We start from the raw sequence: 16,753 nt of genomic DNA on the forward strand, positions 1-16,753 counted from the left end.
TAACAGACATTAATTCTCCAAAAAGGAATGTCTTCCCAAAGCTCCACCAAAAGCATTTTATTCTGACTTATCATGGAAATTTCCATGAAAGGCTGTACTTGTTTCAAGAATAAGTATGAGATTTTAATGAGGTCAAATAGCTATGAGAATAAAAGTTACAAAAGAAAAAAAAAAAAAAAACAAGGGAAAAAGGACTAGCCTAACTGCAGGTGAAAATCACAAAAACGAATGACTCTCAAAACCAAGCTCACAGGAGCTGGGGACATGGCTCAGTGGCTAAAGGCACTTGCTTGCAAAGCCTCCTGGCCCAGATAAGCAGGGCACACAAAGTGGCATAACATCTGACCTCAGGTTTGCAGAGACAAGGGACTCTGGTACGCATGTGCACAAATAAACTAGTTTTAAAAAAAACCAAGCTCACTAGCCGGGTTTGGTGACTCATGCCTTTAATCCCAGCAGTCTCAGGAGGCGGAGGTAGGAGGATCTCTATGAGTTCAAGGCCCGCCTGAGACTACACAGTGAATCCCAGGTCAGCCTGGGCTAGCAAAAGACCCTACCTGGGGAGGGGTGGGGAGCAAGCTCACTCATACTGATAACCTAATCAAAAGCCTGTGGCTTGGAAGGTCATAAATTCTAGGAGGGGGAGCTATAACTGTTGTCTGGATAAATGGATTTATTATGCCCACCAAACTACCCTCTACATATCTATGTTTATGCCTATATATTAATGCTAACTTTACTTTTGGTTAGAGAAGCTTCTCTTTTCAGATGGCAGTGACTAACCACTATGGAGACTCAAAGCTCACTCTCCAAGGCTCAGGGACCATTGCAGAAGAGGGGGCAGAAAGAATGTAAGAGCCAAGGGGGGGAGTAGGGTTTTTACAATACTATCTTCCAGAAACAAAGCAGCCTTGCTGTTCATGACCTCACAGTGGTTAATGCTACCTACATAAGACTTGCATAACAGGAGGGGCAAAAATAATGACATCAAAATAGACCAGAGTCTAGTTGCAGAGAAAGGTTTCAGTGGAGGGGAGGTTTGGGAAAAGGAAAAGGGAGGTGGTAGGAAGAGATTATGAATATGGTATATTATTTATATTATGGGAGTTATCAAAAAAGTTTTAAAAAGCAAGCTCAAATTTAACACGATACTAAGACAGAGCAATCTAGACAGAACAAGCTAACAAACACCTCAACAGTAAGACACTTAGATCAATTGTAAACATTTTTCCAGGCATGGTGGTGTATGCCTGTAATCCAGCAGATTACAGACTCTGGAGGCTGAGGCAAAAGGATCATGAATTCAAGGTCAAGCTAGTCTAGGCAGCAAGTGTGAGAGGCCAGCCTAAAGTATACAGTTAAAGAAAAGAAAAAAAATAAAGTCTTAAAAGAAGAAAATGTTTTCTTAACAGAAAAAAATGTCATTTTCTATGTTATTCATAGTAAAACTCAGGCTATAATTGAGGTACTTGGTTTGCTGTTTCAAACACATGAACCCTCATCTGTAAAGTCATCACACTTGAGAAGCATTTTCTCATGACGACAACTTTAGAGGTTCTGTTATGAAGCACAATCACATATTTCCTAAGTGGGTCATATTACCTAGAATACCCTATGGGGACAAACTGTTCTCTCTGAAGGAAGAGTGGAGAACAAAACTATTTTCCTTGGAAAGGGAAGATGTTTGCAGGGTTGCAAATATCACTTTGTGCCTTCCTAAAATATTTTCTTTCTTGAAGCGGCAGGTTTCATGAAGAAGAGAATAAGGAGGAAACGGTGGCAGAGGGAGGGACAGAGAAAGCACAATTATATTTGGCTTGGAATTTAACTTTTTTTCTCCTAGCCTAACAAAAGATTCATAGCCTGCTCCAGAAACAGTCATAATTAATTCACTGAATTACCTGTTAATCAAGGCATGTACCTTGCATATACTTGAGTTCAAAGTACTGTGGGAAAACAAGCAAGTTCAAGTTTCTACCCTCATGGAACATTTGTAGTCTACATAGAATGTATGTGATCTACAGAGAGGAAACTGTAAAGTAGCATGAATTAGGATTCATGTAAATGACACAAACGTGAATGTCAGAAATCCAGAGAGACCACTTTATTGTTTCGTTCCACGCCCTCCCCCATACCATTTCACCGTAGCCCAGACTGACCGGCAATGCTCACCCTGTAGCCTCAGTCTGGCCTCAGCAGTTCTCCCACCTCAGCCTCCGAAGAGCTGAGACCAAAGGCGTGGGCCACTCAACGCAGCTGAGGGAACACTCGCCCCCACCCCAAGGTAGGTCTTCCTCTAGTCCAGGCTGACCTGGAATTCACTATGTACTCTCAGGCTGGCCTGGAACTCACAGCTATCCTCCTACCTCTGCCTCCCCGAATACTGGGATTAAAGGCTTGAGCCACCACTCCTGGCTGAAGGACTCAGGAAAAGCGTTGTGGAAAATCTGCAGTTTATTTGTGCGGGAAAGAAGCATGGACAAACTCTTGTTTGGGAATTAACTAGGCTTCCATCCTGGCTTTGCCACTGACCAGTTTGGTGAGGCATCTAACGAAGACAGAGGATTTCGATTTTGAGGACCAGGCCAGATGATTTTCCAACATTGCTTTCAGCTTTATGGCCAATGAAAATGTATGTGTAATTTTATATTTGCTGCTTTAAAAAAATCTCTTTCTCTTTTTTAGTACAGACGTAAAGCCCTCTTGCTATAGAGTCTCAACAACAACCCCTTGAATCTCAATACCTTACCAGCTATATAAGAGGCACATCATTTTGACATCTTAAAAAAAATTTTTTTTGGTGTTTTTATTTATTTATTTGAGAGTGACAGAGAGAGAAAGAGGGAGGGAGGAGGAGGGAGGGAAGGAGGAAGGAAGGGAGGGAGGGAAAAGGTGTGGCAGGGCCTCAGCCACTGCAATCAAATGCCAGAGAGTTGCGCCACCTAGTGGGCACATATGACCCAGCACTTGAGTCACCTTTGTGCATCTGGCTTATGTGGAATCTGAGGAGAGCTTGAACATGGGTCTTTCAGCTTCACAGGCAAGCACCTTAAGTGCTGAGCCATCTCTCCAGTCTGGTATGTGTCTTCTGTTAGTATGCATGTTTCCTATGTGTCATATATACATATGTACAAATACCAACACATGAATTTGCTATTAATTTTTAATATTGTATTTTATTATTTATAACAGAGGGAGAGAATGGGCACACTAGGGACTCTAGCCATTGCAAATGAACTCCAGATGCATGGGGCACCTTGTGCATCTGGCTTATGTAGGTACTGGGGAACTGAACCTAGGTCTTTAGGCTTTGCAGACAAGTGATTTAGCCACTAAGCCATCTCTCCAGCCCTGCTCTGTTATTTTTATGTAAGTGAAATCATATCAGAAATGCTGTTTTGCAATTTGCTTTTTTTGACGGACTTGGAAAACTCTAAACACACATCTACAGCTCTATATCATTGCTTTTACCCAATGCAAAGAATAAAGGTTTCGCCAGGTGTGGTGGTGCATGTCTTTAATCCTAGCACTTGGGAGGCAGAAGTAGGAGGATCAGTGTGAGTTTGAAGCCACCCTGAGACTCCATAGTGAATTCCAGGTCAGCCTGGGCTAGAATGAGACCCTACCTTGAAAAGCCCCCCCCAAAGAAGGTATCACCATTTATATCTCAATACCCTAGTGACAAAAACTTTATTTGGATTTATTATAAACTTTTTTGTTGTTATTTTCATCCATGTGTCTCTGTATATGAGTAGGAATTCAAAAGGGTTTTTTTTTTTGTTTTTTGTTTTTTCAAGGGAGGGTCTCTCTCTCGCCCAACTTGACCTAGAATTCACTATGTAGTCTCAGGGTAGTCTTCCTCTTACCTCTGCATCCCGAGTGCTGGGATTAAAGGCGTGTGCCATCATACACACCTTCAAAAGAGATTTTTGAGTACAAACAATTAATCTTAGCCAAAACTATAGAGGTAGAAAATAATATAACTGGCCTAGCAAGCATAAGTCACCACTGCAAAGAACTACAGAAGATCAAACCGGGCATCCATGCTCCCAATGCAAGTTTAAAACGTCTTGGGGCTGGAGAGATGGCTTAGTGGTTAAGCGCTTGCCTGTGAAGCCTAAGGATCCCAGATCGAGGCTCAATTCTCCAGGACCCACGTTAGCCAGATGCACAAGGAGGCGGCACGTGTCTGGAGTTTGTTTGCAGTGGCCAGAGGCCCTGGAGTTCCCATTCTGTCTCTCTCTATCTGCCTCTTTCTCTCTGTCTGTCGCTTTCAAGTAAATAAAAATAAACAAAAAAATTTTAAAAAAAGTCTTGAAGTTATATTAGAAATACATTGGGAGATTTGGTTCAAAAATTAGATTTTAAATTAAAAGCGAGATTTGAGCTAAATGTAACGTAATGACTACAATCTCAGTTCTTGGGAGGCAGAAATTAGAGAATAGCCACAAGTTTAAGGCCAGCCTGGGCTATATATTGAAGCCCCACCTCAAAAAAAAAAAAGAAAGAAAGAAAGAAAGAAAGAAAAGAGAGAGAGAGAGAGAGAGAGAGAGAAAGGAAATTAAGAGAGTCAGACATGGTGTGATCCCAACATTCAAGAAGCTAAGGCATGACTGCCAAAAGTTCAAGACCAGCCTGAACTACACAGAAGACTGTCTCAAAAAAAAAAAAAGAAATTAGAAATGGATTTCTGAAATCTTCTAACTCTTCTTTTCTTTTCTTTCTTTCTTTACTTTTTTTGGTTTCTCAAGGTCTCACTCTAGCCCAGGCTGACATGGAATTCACTATGTAGTCTCAGGTCAGCCTTGAAGTCACAGTGATTCTCCTATCTCTGCCTCTCCAGCGCTGGGATTAAAGGCGTGCACCACCATACCCAGCAGCTCTCCTCTTTTGCTTTTTGTTTTGTTTTAGAGCAGGGTCTTGCTGTCACCTGCACTGATCTCACATGCCTCCACCTCAGCCTCCCAGCAAACGAGACTTGCAGACGTTCACACCACACCAGCTGGTCTCCGCTACAGCCAAGAAAAGCCAACCTCCAAAGTTAAATGACTTATGCAACACCACAATCTCCCAGTTGGAGACATAAAGGGAAGTTCTAAATCTTTGGATTTCTGGTACAGTTCTCATTATATACTCTTAAGAAGCCATCCGGGTTAGGTCCAGGTATCCTTTTTTGACAATTTAGCTGACACACACTGTTTATTATTAAAAGCTACTCTCGTCACTGGCTTTCCTCCAAATAAAAACAAGGAAGTCATTCACGTAAGAGTTAAGTTCCAACTTTGCTAGATTTAGAAGATATGAATACAAGCAGTAATGAATTAGTTATTTTCCAAGAAAACCAGCCTCTCAGAGCTGGCTGGCAGAGCAGGGAGGCAGCTCAGCGGTTAAGAGGTTAAGAACACTTGCTGCTTAAGCATGAGGCCCCTCAGGTGGGAGACTGCCAAGTGTGACTTCCCAGAACCATGTGAAAAACTCGATGTAGGGCTGGAGAGATGGCTTAGTGGTTAAGGCATTTGCCCGCAAAGCCAAAAGACCCTGGTTCTATTCCCCAGGACCCACATAAGCCAGATGCACAAGGTGGCGCCTGCGCTGGGAGTTCATTTGCAGCAGACGAAGGTCCTGGCTCACCCATACTCTCCCCACCCTCTCAAATGAATAAAATTTTAAAAAAGAAACCAGGACACAGCCAAGCACATTCTACCCCAGTCTGTATGTGGAGATCAGAGAATCACTGGGGCTCTCTGACAGACAGACAGACAGACAGCAGCTCCTAGTTGAGGGGAAAACCCCACCTCAAGTAAGTATGCAAGTCAAACGACAGATAGAGAAGGGCACCTGAAGTTCTCCTCTGGCCGTTGCACATACACGTATAATGCACACATCTCCACACATAATATATCACAGCACACACACTAGTGCAAAAAAAAAAAAAAACACAACCTTGTTGACAAGTTAATCAGATTAAGAAATTCTGTTCACATTACTGAATCCTTGTTTTGATCTAAAGATTTTCACTAGTGATACTCAAGGGACGCTCAACGGACATTATTCACTATAGCAAGTGCAGAAATATAAGCAAGTACTGAATAATTACCTCCTCTTCACCACAACAGCTAAATACATTAGAAGGACCCGAGTTTCATTTGTAAAGGATAAATACAAGATATTAAAGAAGCGACTCATCTAATAATAAAGATATAACTAAGGTTAGGCATAGTAGCAAACGCCTGTAAGATCAGAACTCAAAAGGATTTCAGGAGTTCAAGGATGGCCTAGGCTACAAAAAACAACTTTGTCTCAAAACCAAACCAAACTGAATGAAACAGACTTCTTAATAATATATCTTTTGACATAACTGCCAAATTTGAAGCAAAATAGAAATTTTGTTAAATGAAGATGCTAGTACCTATTCTGTATTTAAATCCTTGCTACTGTTATTATACTTTCAGTATTTATCACAGTGTTTACAGTACATTAATTTCTTTACCAAGATTAACAAAATGGCATACCACCTTAAAGCCTCACAGAATTCTTTTGTATCATTTTGTGCATCATTAATAATGGTATTAGCTGCTTTACAGACCAAACACATTTCTCAAAGCTGCATCTTAAATATCTCAAGAAAATTAGCTAGGTGTGGTGGTACATGCTTGTAATCCCAGCACTTAGGAAGTAGAGGCAAGAAGATCAGGAGTTCAAGGTTATCTTTCACTACATACCAAGTTTGAGTTCAACTTGGGTTACATGAGATCCTGCCTCAAACAAACAAACAAACAAACATGTGTGTGTGTGTATGTGTATACACATACACACACACACACATATATATGTAATCCTGTTTTTTAATTCAAAGTCATAGTTTGAAAACGAGTGTTTTCTGAAATAAATTTTAACTTCCTAGATATTATCCCTGAAACTACCTGAAAAAAATTATACCTTTGCTATAATATTCAAATATTCACAATGTTAATTATTCAAGGTCTGACTTATTTATTTCTAGACATATATTTAGAATGAGTTTTAAGTTATATTTTTAAAATTCTTGTTTATTTGCGTGTGCACACATGAGACAGAGTATGGGCATGCCAGGGCCGCTTTTTGTGCATCTGGCTTTGCATGGGTACTGGGAAATCAAACCCAGGCCAGCAGGCTTTATAAGCAAGCACCTTTAATTGCTGAGCCATCTTCCTAGTCCAATAAGGCTGCTTTTGTCTAATTAGAGATCAAACCCAGGGTATGGTACATGCTAGGCACATGTTCTATTAGTGAAGTACTTTCTCCACACCTGGGTGTTTTCAACAACTAATGACCCCATCTCTTCCCACATCAATTGTGCAATTGAATTAAGCCTCAAGAACTGGAGAAATGAAGTACTGAGAACAGTTGGTTTCTAGAATGCAGTGTCTTTGAGTCAGCTTCTGTCACCTCACAGTACATGTATCTAGGTCAGGGAGTAGAAAGCTTAGTGACCTATTTCTGACAACGGTCAATATAGAAACTGAATCTATCTAGACACAAATGCAATGGCTTCATTGTATAGACTGCATTTTAACTGTAATTTTATCCTAGCTACTTCCTCACTGACTATAAAGTTTATCTCTAAAACCCACTCATTTCTCTCTCTCTCTCTCTCTCAAATAAACAGATAAAATATTTAAGGCTGAAGAGATGGCTTAGTGGTTAAGGTGCTTGCCTGCAAAGCCAAAGGACCCAGGTTCAATTCCCTAGGACCCACATAAGCCAGATGCACAAAGTGGTGCATGCATCTGGAGTTTATTTGCAGTGGCTGGATGCTTTGGTGCACCCATTCTCTCTCTCTCTCTCTCAAATAAATAAATAATAAAACAAAAGCCACTCATGAATTCATCTGTATCTCATATTAACATGTACTGGTAACTTTAACAGGTGCCTCTCTCTGCACTCTTGACAGCTATTTTTAGTTGTCTACAGTCTTCAATATTCTTACCTCTATAAAAATACAGCTATAATAATCATGCAAAATAAATCAATTATATGTCTCTGTGGTAAATGATGTTATTCTTTATAATGTTTGATAGTATCAACTAACATACTTAACTGGTTTTACAGCTTTATAGAAAATTCTATTAAGAGCAGGGCAGATAGCTCAGTGATAGAATGAATGCCTAGCATGCACTAAGGAGGCTTGATTCTCAGCATGAGAGATAGAAAGAGAGGAGAGAGAGAGACCGAGAGACAGAGAGAGAGAGAGAGAAGGAGGAGGAGGAGAAGGAAGTGGAAAAAAGACACAGAGGAGAGACAGAAAACCTTAAAAGGCACATTCCTTTTTCCTCCCCCCACCACCCTGCAGGTAGGGTCTCACTCTAGCCCAGGCTGACCTGGAATTTACTGTGTAGTCTCAGGCTGGCCTCAAACCTACAGTGATCCTCCTACCTCTGCCTCATGAGTGCAGGGATTAAAGAAAGGTGTGTGCCACCATGCCTGGCCACATTCCTTTTTTTTAGTACTCTATAGTTACTCTCTAATAACTGTACTATAAGTAGACTCCTGCCTAAAAACAAGATAATTATCTTCTTCAGGACTTTTATGTGATTAAAAAAAAAGTGTCAGTTTTCTACTTTTAGACTGAAAGGTGTAAGCAATCATTTTTCTTTGCTAATCAAATCTGGCAGCATTGGACAAGGGTGCTTCTCCTTCCTCTACAACTGCGCTTTCAAACCAAGCTGTTCCAAGGCATAACAAAGAGAATTAAGTTATATCCTAGACCTTAAGTGAAATTGATAAAATTATCAGTGTTTTAATATCTAGTCTTAATCTTGTTAGATTTCATTCATTGTTAATTAGAATTAAAACCTTTAAGCCTTTTTATGTACTCTATCGTGTATAATATAATATATATCATATAGCCCAATCTTTCCTCATTATCAAATATTCTTACCACACTAGGTACTGCACCACATATTGGACCTTGATCTGTGGTTAATTACATGTCTTAAGAAATTGTAGGGCTGGAGAGATGGCTTAGCGGTTAAGCGCTTGCCTGTGAAGCCTAAGGACCCCGGTTCGAGGCTCGGTTCCCCAGGTCCCACGTTAGCCAGATGCACAAGGGGGCGCACGCATCTGGAGTTTGTTTGCAGTGGCCCATTCTCTCTCTCTCTCTCTCTCTCTCTCTGCCTCTTTCTCGCTCTGTCTGTTGCTCTCAAATAAATAAATAAACAAACAAAATTTAAAAAAAAAAAGAAAGAAATTGTAACATGTTGTCATCTAGACAGTGTCATCATCTAATAATGACATCTGCAGTCTTTGCACACCAGTCTCCGCCTTCACGAGCCCCAGGCACTTTCCAGCCTGGGCCACACAGAGGACTGCGGTTACAGACACGTGCAGCTAAGCCCAGCTGCTTACGTGGGTTCTGGAGATTCACACTTAGTGGGATTCAGGAGCCCCTCAGACCCTCGTGCTTGCACAGAAAGTGCACTTAACAATGGAACCGTCACTCCAGCCCAGCATCTTCTATTTTTGATTTGCGTTTCTCTTACTACTGATATTTTCCAAATGCTTACTGGCTATGTGTACATCTTCTTTGGATGAATGGCTATTCAAATTCTTTGTCAATTTTCAGATTGGGTTATTTGCCTTTTTATTGATTAGTCCCAAGTTTTCCTTATATATTCCAGGGACAATTCTCTCACTAGGTAGGGAGTGCTGAATGTTTTCTCCATTCTTCAGGCTGTCTTTTCATTTTCTTTCTTCCCTTCTCTCTTTCTTTCCTTTCTTCTCTCTCTCTCTCTCTATCTATCTATCTGAGAGAGAAAGACAGAGGGAGGGAGGAAGAATGGCATGCCAGTTCTTCCAGCCACTGCAAACAAACTCCAGATGCATGCACCACTTTGTGCATCTGGCTTTTGTAGGTCTTGGAAATCAAACCTGGGTCCTTGGGCTTTGCAAGCAAGCACCTTAACTTCTAAGCTATCTCTCCAGCCATATATTTATATTTATATTTATATTTATATTTATATTTATATTTATATTTATATTTATATTTGCAAGTGTATGGTTCACTGGGGTCTCTTGCCTCTGCAAAAGGAATGCCAGGCATTTGTACCACTTTTTGGATTGGCTTTATACGACAAGCTTAAGAATTAAACCTGGGTCATCAGACTTTGAAAGCAAGTACCTTTAACCACTAGGCACTCTCCCCCAACTCCACTACCCCTGTATTTTTGACTTTTGTTTTGTTTTGTTTTCCAAGATAGGGTCTCACACTAGTTCAGGCTGACCTGGAATTTACTATGTAGTCTCAGGGTGGCCTCTAACTCACGGCAATCCTCCTACCTCTGCCTTTCAAGTGCTGGGATTAAAGGCTTGTGCCACCATGCCCAGGCCTGTACTTTTAATTTTTATGCAAGTCTAATATGTCTTTTGTTGGTTCTGCTTTTGTTGTTATATGTAAGAAACAGTTGCTAACCCAAGGTCATAAAGATTAATTTGTAGAGCCGGGCGTGGTGGCGCACGCCTTTAATCCCAGCACTCGGGAGGCAGAGGTAGGAGGATCGCTGTGAGTTCAAGGCCACCCTGAGACTACAGAGTTAATTCCAGGTCAGCATAGACCAGGGTGAGACCCTACCTCGAAAAACCAAAAAAAAAAAAAAAAAGAAAAAAAAAAGATTAAGTTGTATGTTTTCTTCCAATGATGTTATTTTAGCTCTTAAATACAGGTGCATGGTCCAATTTAAATGAACTTTTGCATGTGGTGTGAGATAAGGACCCACCTTCATTATTTGACACACATCAACACTATGTGTTAAATCCATTTGTGTCGGCATCACCGGAAAGACAGCCAACGGTGTTGGAATCCTTGTCAAAAATTAGCTGATCATAAAAGTGAAGGATGATCTCTGGACTCAAGTCTGTTCTTTCTTGCCTCCCCCCCCTCCAACTCAGTTCTGTACCACTGCTCTTAGTCTATCTGAGGTCAGTGCTTGCTGTGTTGATTAGTAGCTTTCTAGTAAGTTTTGAGAGCCAAGGATTTAAGCCCTTCAACTTTATTCTACTTTTCAAGATTGTTTTGGTTATTCTGCGTATCTTGCATTTCCATACTTTTAATTGCTGCACAAAAAGGAAGCGGGCACCTTGTTAAGGCTTGCTTTGAATCTGTGACTCCATCTGAAGAGCATTACCATCTCAACAGCACTATGTTCCCATGCAGGGACACAGGATTTTTTTTTTCCTTTGTGGATCCAGGGTTCAACCCTGGATCTTCCACATGTTAGGTAAATTCTCTACCACTGAGCCATATTTCTAGCCCTAAGAGTTCCTTAAACTCTTCCAACAAAGTTTTACAGTTTTTGTATGTGAGTCTTTCATCTTTTTTAAAAAATTTATTTCCAGGTTATTTTGTTGCTTTGGATTTTATTGTAAAGAAAATTGTTTCCTTAAATTCATCTTCAAATTATTCATTGCCTTCTTAAAACTTAGGTTTTAGTGGATGAAGTCAAATAACACAAATGAATAAGTAATCTAGGCAGATATAAATGTTAAGGTGACATAAAAAAATAGGAGCTGGACATAGTGGCACACACCTTTAATCCCAGCACTCGGGAAGCAGCAGTAGAAGGATCACCATGAGTTCAAGGCCAGCCTGAGATTACATCTTGAGTTTCAGTACAGCCTGGGCTCTCACCTCGAACACCCCCCACAAAAAAATTGGAGACAGAATGCCTGAGGGGCGATTATTATTCTCTGAGTAGAAAACCTGAGACCTGGAATTAAATAATGATGAAGAACTAGAGCAACAGCTTCATAAACACCAAGTGCAAAATCCTGAAGATGGAAAGAAGCATGAGGTGTGTGGACGGAAGCCACGTTGGCTGGACCACAGGAGACAAGGATCATAGAGTAGTAAGATTTTGTATGCCATAGATCTTATCAAACTGCAACTGAGAAATCACTGAAGGATTGTAAACAGAGAAATAGTATCTAAAATATCCTTTGAAAAGGCCACACTGGCTGCTATGCAAAGAATGAAAAGGAAGAATAGTGAGAGCAAATAGTAAATCATGTTTTCTTCTACAGCATGCTTGTCCTCCCTCTTCTCTTCGCTCCTCAATCCTGCCATCCAAGTGTTGGCTCCTATAGCCTACTTTATGAACAACTTCAAGAACATACAAACTGGTCTCCTAACTTCTGTAGTTACAACAGTACATTTTTTTTGGAAAAAACAAAAAAAAATTTTTTTTGAGGTAGGGTCTTTTCTAGCCCAGGCTGACTGGAACTCACTCTGTACTTTTTAGGCTGGCCTCAAACTCACAGCGATCCTCCTACCACTGCCTCCTGAGTGCTGGGATTAAAGGTGTGTGCCACCATGCCTGGGTTTTGAAATTATTTTTTATTTTAGCTTATTTTATATATTTTTGTTTACTTATTTATTTATTTGAGAGAGAGAAAGAGGCAGAGAGAACAAACAAACTGTAGACATGTGCGCCCCCTTGTGCATCGGGCTAACGTGGGTCCTGGGGAATCGAGCCTCGAACCAGGATCCTTAGGCTTCACAGGCAAGTGCTTAACTGCTAAGCCGTCTCTCTAGCCCTTATTTTATACTTTTGAGATAAGGCTCATGTAGCCAAGGCTCACCTGATGTGCTGGAACTCTGCCTCCACCTCCAAGTGCTGATCTTACAGCAGGCACCGCCACGCTGCCTAGATAGTCCTTTCCCTTGTTACTCCCCTATTTTTCTTCCTCTTCTTAATTATCTGATCGTGTCTACAACTGTGCTAAAAAAGCCTCAAATATTCACTGTCAACAAAATTAAGTTCAAACTAATCTTTCACAATACAATCCCAAATTCCCTTTCTGGTCTCATCGGCGACTACTAACTGGACAGAGTGTGTTCTACTCAGACGGCCTATTCCTGAACACAACTCATGCAGCTCCCGGCTCCCGCAGCTGTGCTCACACCGAACTTCTCCCGATGTGTCTCGTCTAGCCAAGTTTGACTCCTTCACAGTTTAGCATACGTTCATCTCGGCCATTCAGGATAGTCTTTTTGACTATGACACATAGTATTTAACACCATGATTCCGTTTACACACGTTTCACAATTCTACATTTAACTTCATTTGATGTAATGTGCTTTGGCATTTTCTATTCTATTTCCACTTCAAAATGGCTCAGTAAGTCATACAGATTACTAGTGGGTTTCAGTTTTTAGTTTGAAAATGCTATCAGTGCAACCTTTCCACACATTAATTAGTCACTAAACTACAGTGTAATAACGTGAGCCTATAACTACAGAACCATAACGGCCTTCGTTGTAAGGTTGAGTCTGCACCTCATACTTCATCTTATGTTTCACAATGCCAAGCTCGGTATTTTGTATCATTACTGAAGAAGACTGATATTAACTACAGCAATCATATTCATGATAAGACAGGTCTGTGATGGTTACTGTTTTGGGTTCATATCTATCTTGTTTCAAATTGTAATTATGATGCTCAGAACGGCCTATCTTTAACAACATCATGACCCACAGTTTTTGCTTTCTTACCAAATAGAATTATAAAATAGCCTTGCATGATAGGGGAACACAGTTCTAAGAACTCCATTAATGTTACTTTTTATCTTTTCTTCAGAGGTATGCGGACATCTCTCTACATGGAGATACCTATTACCATTCATTGGACGTCATTCTCTTTTATCACAAAGAGTCATTTCTCCTCTGCCTCGGCATTATTAGGCCAGTGTCCTCATTTGGCCTTTCCAGCTTTGCCAAAGTTGCAGTAAGGGTAAGCCTCGTGTTTCAGTGGAATGATAGCTATTAAGGCTGAAATGGCCTCTCTTGCAGTCAGCATTAAGGTTCTTGACCATTAAAGTACTGTTAAAGTTGTTGACTGTTGAAAACATCATCAGTACTTCAAATTAAGAAAATGAAAAAGCAATGAAGTGATCTAAAATCTGTGCTGAATAGGACCTAACTCGTAAGATAGGCCAGTGGGCAAAGTAATTCTGCTTTTTTTGATTTCCTTTACTGTGAGACACATCGTACAGGTTCTGAGGAATGCAGAACATCTGAAGATCATCTGCTTCCCCTCTGTTTCTAGCTCCTGGGCCGTGGTGACCTGTGGCGGGACTCGCGAGACAGTGGGAGAGCACAAGTAACAAGTACTCTGAGCCACCTAGACCACGCTCACACTGCCGGCGTTGAACTAGTAAGAAGTCAGCCCCCGGGACTACCCAAAAAGAGGTCTGAACTTCTGTATAAATTCTGAAACTACCTAAAGCTCCTCAAGGAGCTGCCAGCATTCAGGGACAACTGTGGATCTAACCCAAGTACTCTGAGTACCCTAGACCCCAAATTTCCACTGCTTTTCTGCAGACTGAGATCTGAGAGGATGAACCTGAACATGTTAACCATCGTCTCCCAAAGGCTGGAATCCAGACCTTCAACGTCTATAGGCTTTACTTAGATTGATTAAGAGAGCCATTGGGAATTTCTATGCCATCCACTAATATTTAAAATCACTTACTTTGGTCTGGAGAGATGGCTTAGCAGTTACAGCACTTGCCTGCAAAGCCAAAGGACCCACGTTTGATTCCCCAGGACCCACATAAGCCAGATGCACAAGGTGGTACATGCATCAAGTAGTGCATGCATCTGAGTTTGTTCACAGTGCATGCCCATTCATTCTCTCTCTCTCTCTCTTTCCCTCCTTCCCTCCCTCCCTTTCTCTCTCAAACCAATATAAATTGGAATTTTTTTTTTGTTTTTTCTTAATTTTTATTAACATTTTATTTTTTATTTTTAATTTTTTTAATTTTTTTAAACATTTTCCATGATTATAAAAAATATCCCATGGTAATACCCTCCCACCCCCGGAAAAAAATTTTAAATCACCTACTTTAATTCTCATTGCATTTGCCCGAGGGTGGGGGGGCCCAACTCAGAAAGCTTTCTATGTAAGATTTTAAAACCAAACTACAAAGTAATAAACCATTTTTAATACTAAATTAGAGTTTATTTCTAGTGATTAAAAAATCCCTTTGAAAATGTCTCTTGGAAAAGTTAATCCCGTATCACCTTCCAGTGAAGACTCAGGAGCAGAAGGGAAAAAGAACCGATAATGGCAACAAAAAGGGGAGGGAGTTAAATTTGAAAGAAAAACAGAAAGAAGAAATGATGGAACCATGCTTTAGGTAAGGTCCTAGCATAAGACTTGTACGCTGTTATACCTGTGTCACTGGAAAACACTAAACAACTTACAGGTACATTAAAGTTATCCTTGGAGGCATAAACACCCCAGCAGCTACCCAGCAAGGACCCAGGTTTCTCCTCCTCTGCCTTCCACAGTGCTGTGATTAGGCCCATGCCACCATGCCCAACTTTTATGAGGGTGTGGGGGATCTGATGTTTGTATGGCAAGCGCTTTGCCCACTGGGCCATCTCCACAGCCCCCAGGGGAGATTTCTTTAGGAGGAGGATTTGCTATCACTAGGAAAATGTCTTAACTAGACACTGACTTCTGAGTTACAGAAGTCAACATTAAAGCCTTCTCTGCTGCATGTAAAGGACACAAAGCAGAATCCTTGTGTTCAAGGCAGCTCTAGTCATTTGATAGAAGAGACTATGATCAAATCATCAGTCTTTTTTTTTGTTTGTTTGTTTGTTTTTGTTTTTTCGAGGTAGGGTCTCACTCTAGCCCAGGCTGACCTGGAATTCACTATGGAGTCTCAGGGTGGTCTTGAATTCACAGCAATCCTCCTACCTCTGCCTACTGAGTACTGAGTGCTGGAATTAAAGGCGTGCGCTACCACGCCCAGCAAATCATCAGTCTTTTAACAAGCAACATGAACAGAGCATTGTGCAAAGGGATCAAAGCCACCAAGTGCATGAAGGACTACGTTAAGGCTTTTTAAGAGGATCTGACATTTAAACTCATTACTAATGCAGCAGTTGGGCCAGTCAATCTGTACGATCTCTTCTAGTAATAAAACGAATGGTATGACAAAAAGTTGATGTTCATAATACCTTTCTTGTCAAAAATGACTAGTACAGCCAAGTGTGGTGGCGCACGCCTTTAAGCCCAGCACTCGGGAGGCAGAGGTAGGAGGATCATTGTGAGTTCGAGGCCACCCTGAAACTACATAGTGAATTCTAGGTCAGGCTGGACTAGAGCAAGACACTACCTTAGGGGAAAAAATGACTGATACAGACAATTCCAGTTATAATACTACAGCTGGTTTTTCTTCTGAACTTGGCATTTTATGATATGCCTTTCTCAGTAAGTGGCAATGTCACCTAAAACTTAACTATCCACAGCCAGCTAACATTGCTTCTATTCCATACTCTCCTTGTGGGTTTCTATCGCTATGGCCATAATTATCTCCTTCCTGCATTACTGCAATAGCTTTCACAAGGGATTTCATGCCTCTGGTAGCCCACTCCCCAACAACCAATTCTTTACACTGTAGCCAAAGTGCTCTTTCCAAACCTGACCATATGACAACCCATCTTAAAATAAATAGCTGCCACCTATTGCTCTCAGGACAAATCAACTCTTCAGTAGAGCTGACAAGACTCTCAACATGTGCCCTGGATGACCTCGTGCTACAATCTTTTATACTCACACTGAACCTCTTACAGCTTCCTGAGCACACAGTGCTCACTTACTGTCTTCTGCAGAACCTTCCAAGCCTCTCTGTAAAGAGGTATCAAGTGGCCTTCCAAAATAGTCTTCAGTACCACACTAACTGCTGCCTCTCGCCCCCACAAAGC

General features: G+C 41.0%; 1 protein-coding gene across 3 annotated transcripts in view; it reads right to left on the minus strand.

Annotated features, from left to right (window-relative positions):
- Mxi1 (MAX interactor 1, dimerization protein) overlaps nt 1-16,753 on the minus strand; it is an 83,981-nt gene that overhangs the window by 22,373 nt on the left and 44,855 nt on the right. The gene's annotated exons all lie outside the window — the stretch shown is intronic.

Source organism: Jaculus jaculus, chromosome 1 (genome assembly GCF_020740685.1).
Source record: "Jaculus jaculus isolate mJacJac1 chromosome 1, mJacJac1.mat.Y.cur, whole genome shotgun sequence".
Lineage (NCBI taxonomy): Eukaryota > Metazoa > Chordata > Mammalia > Rodentia > Dipodidae > Jaculus > Jaculus jaculus.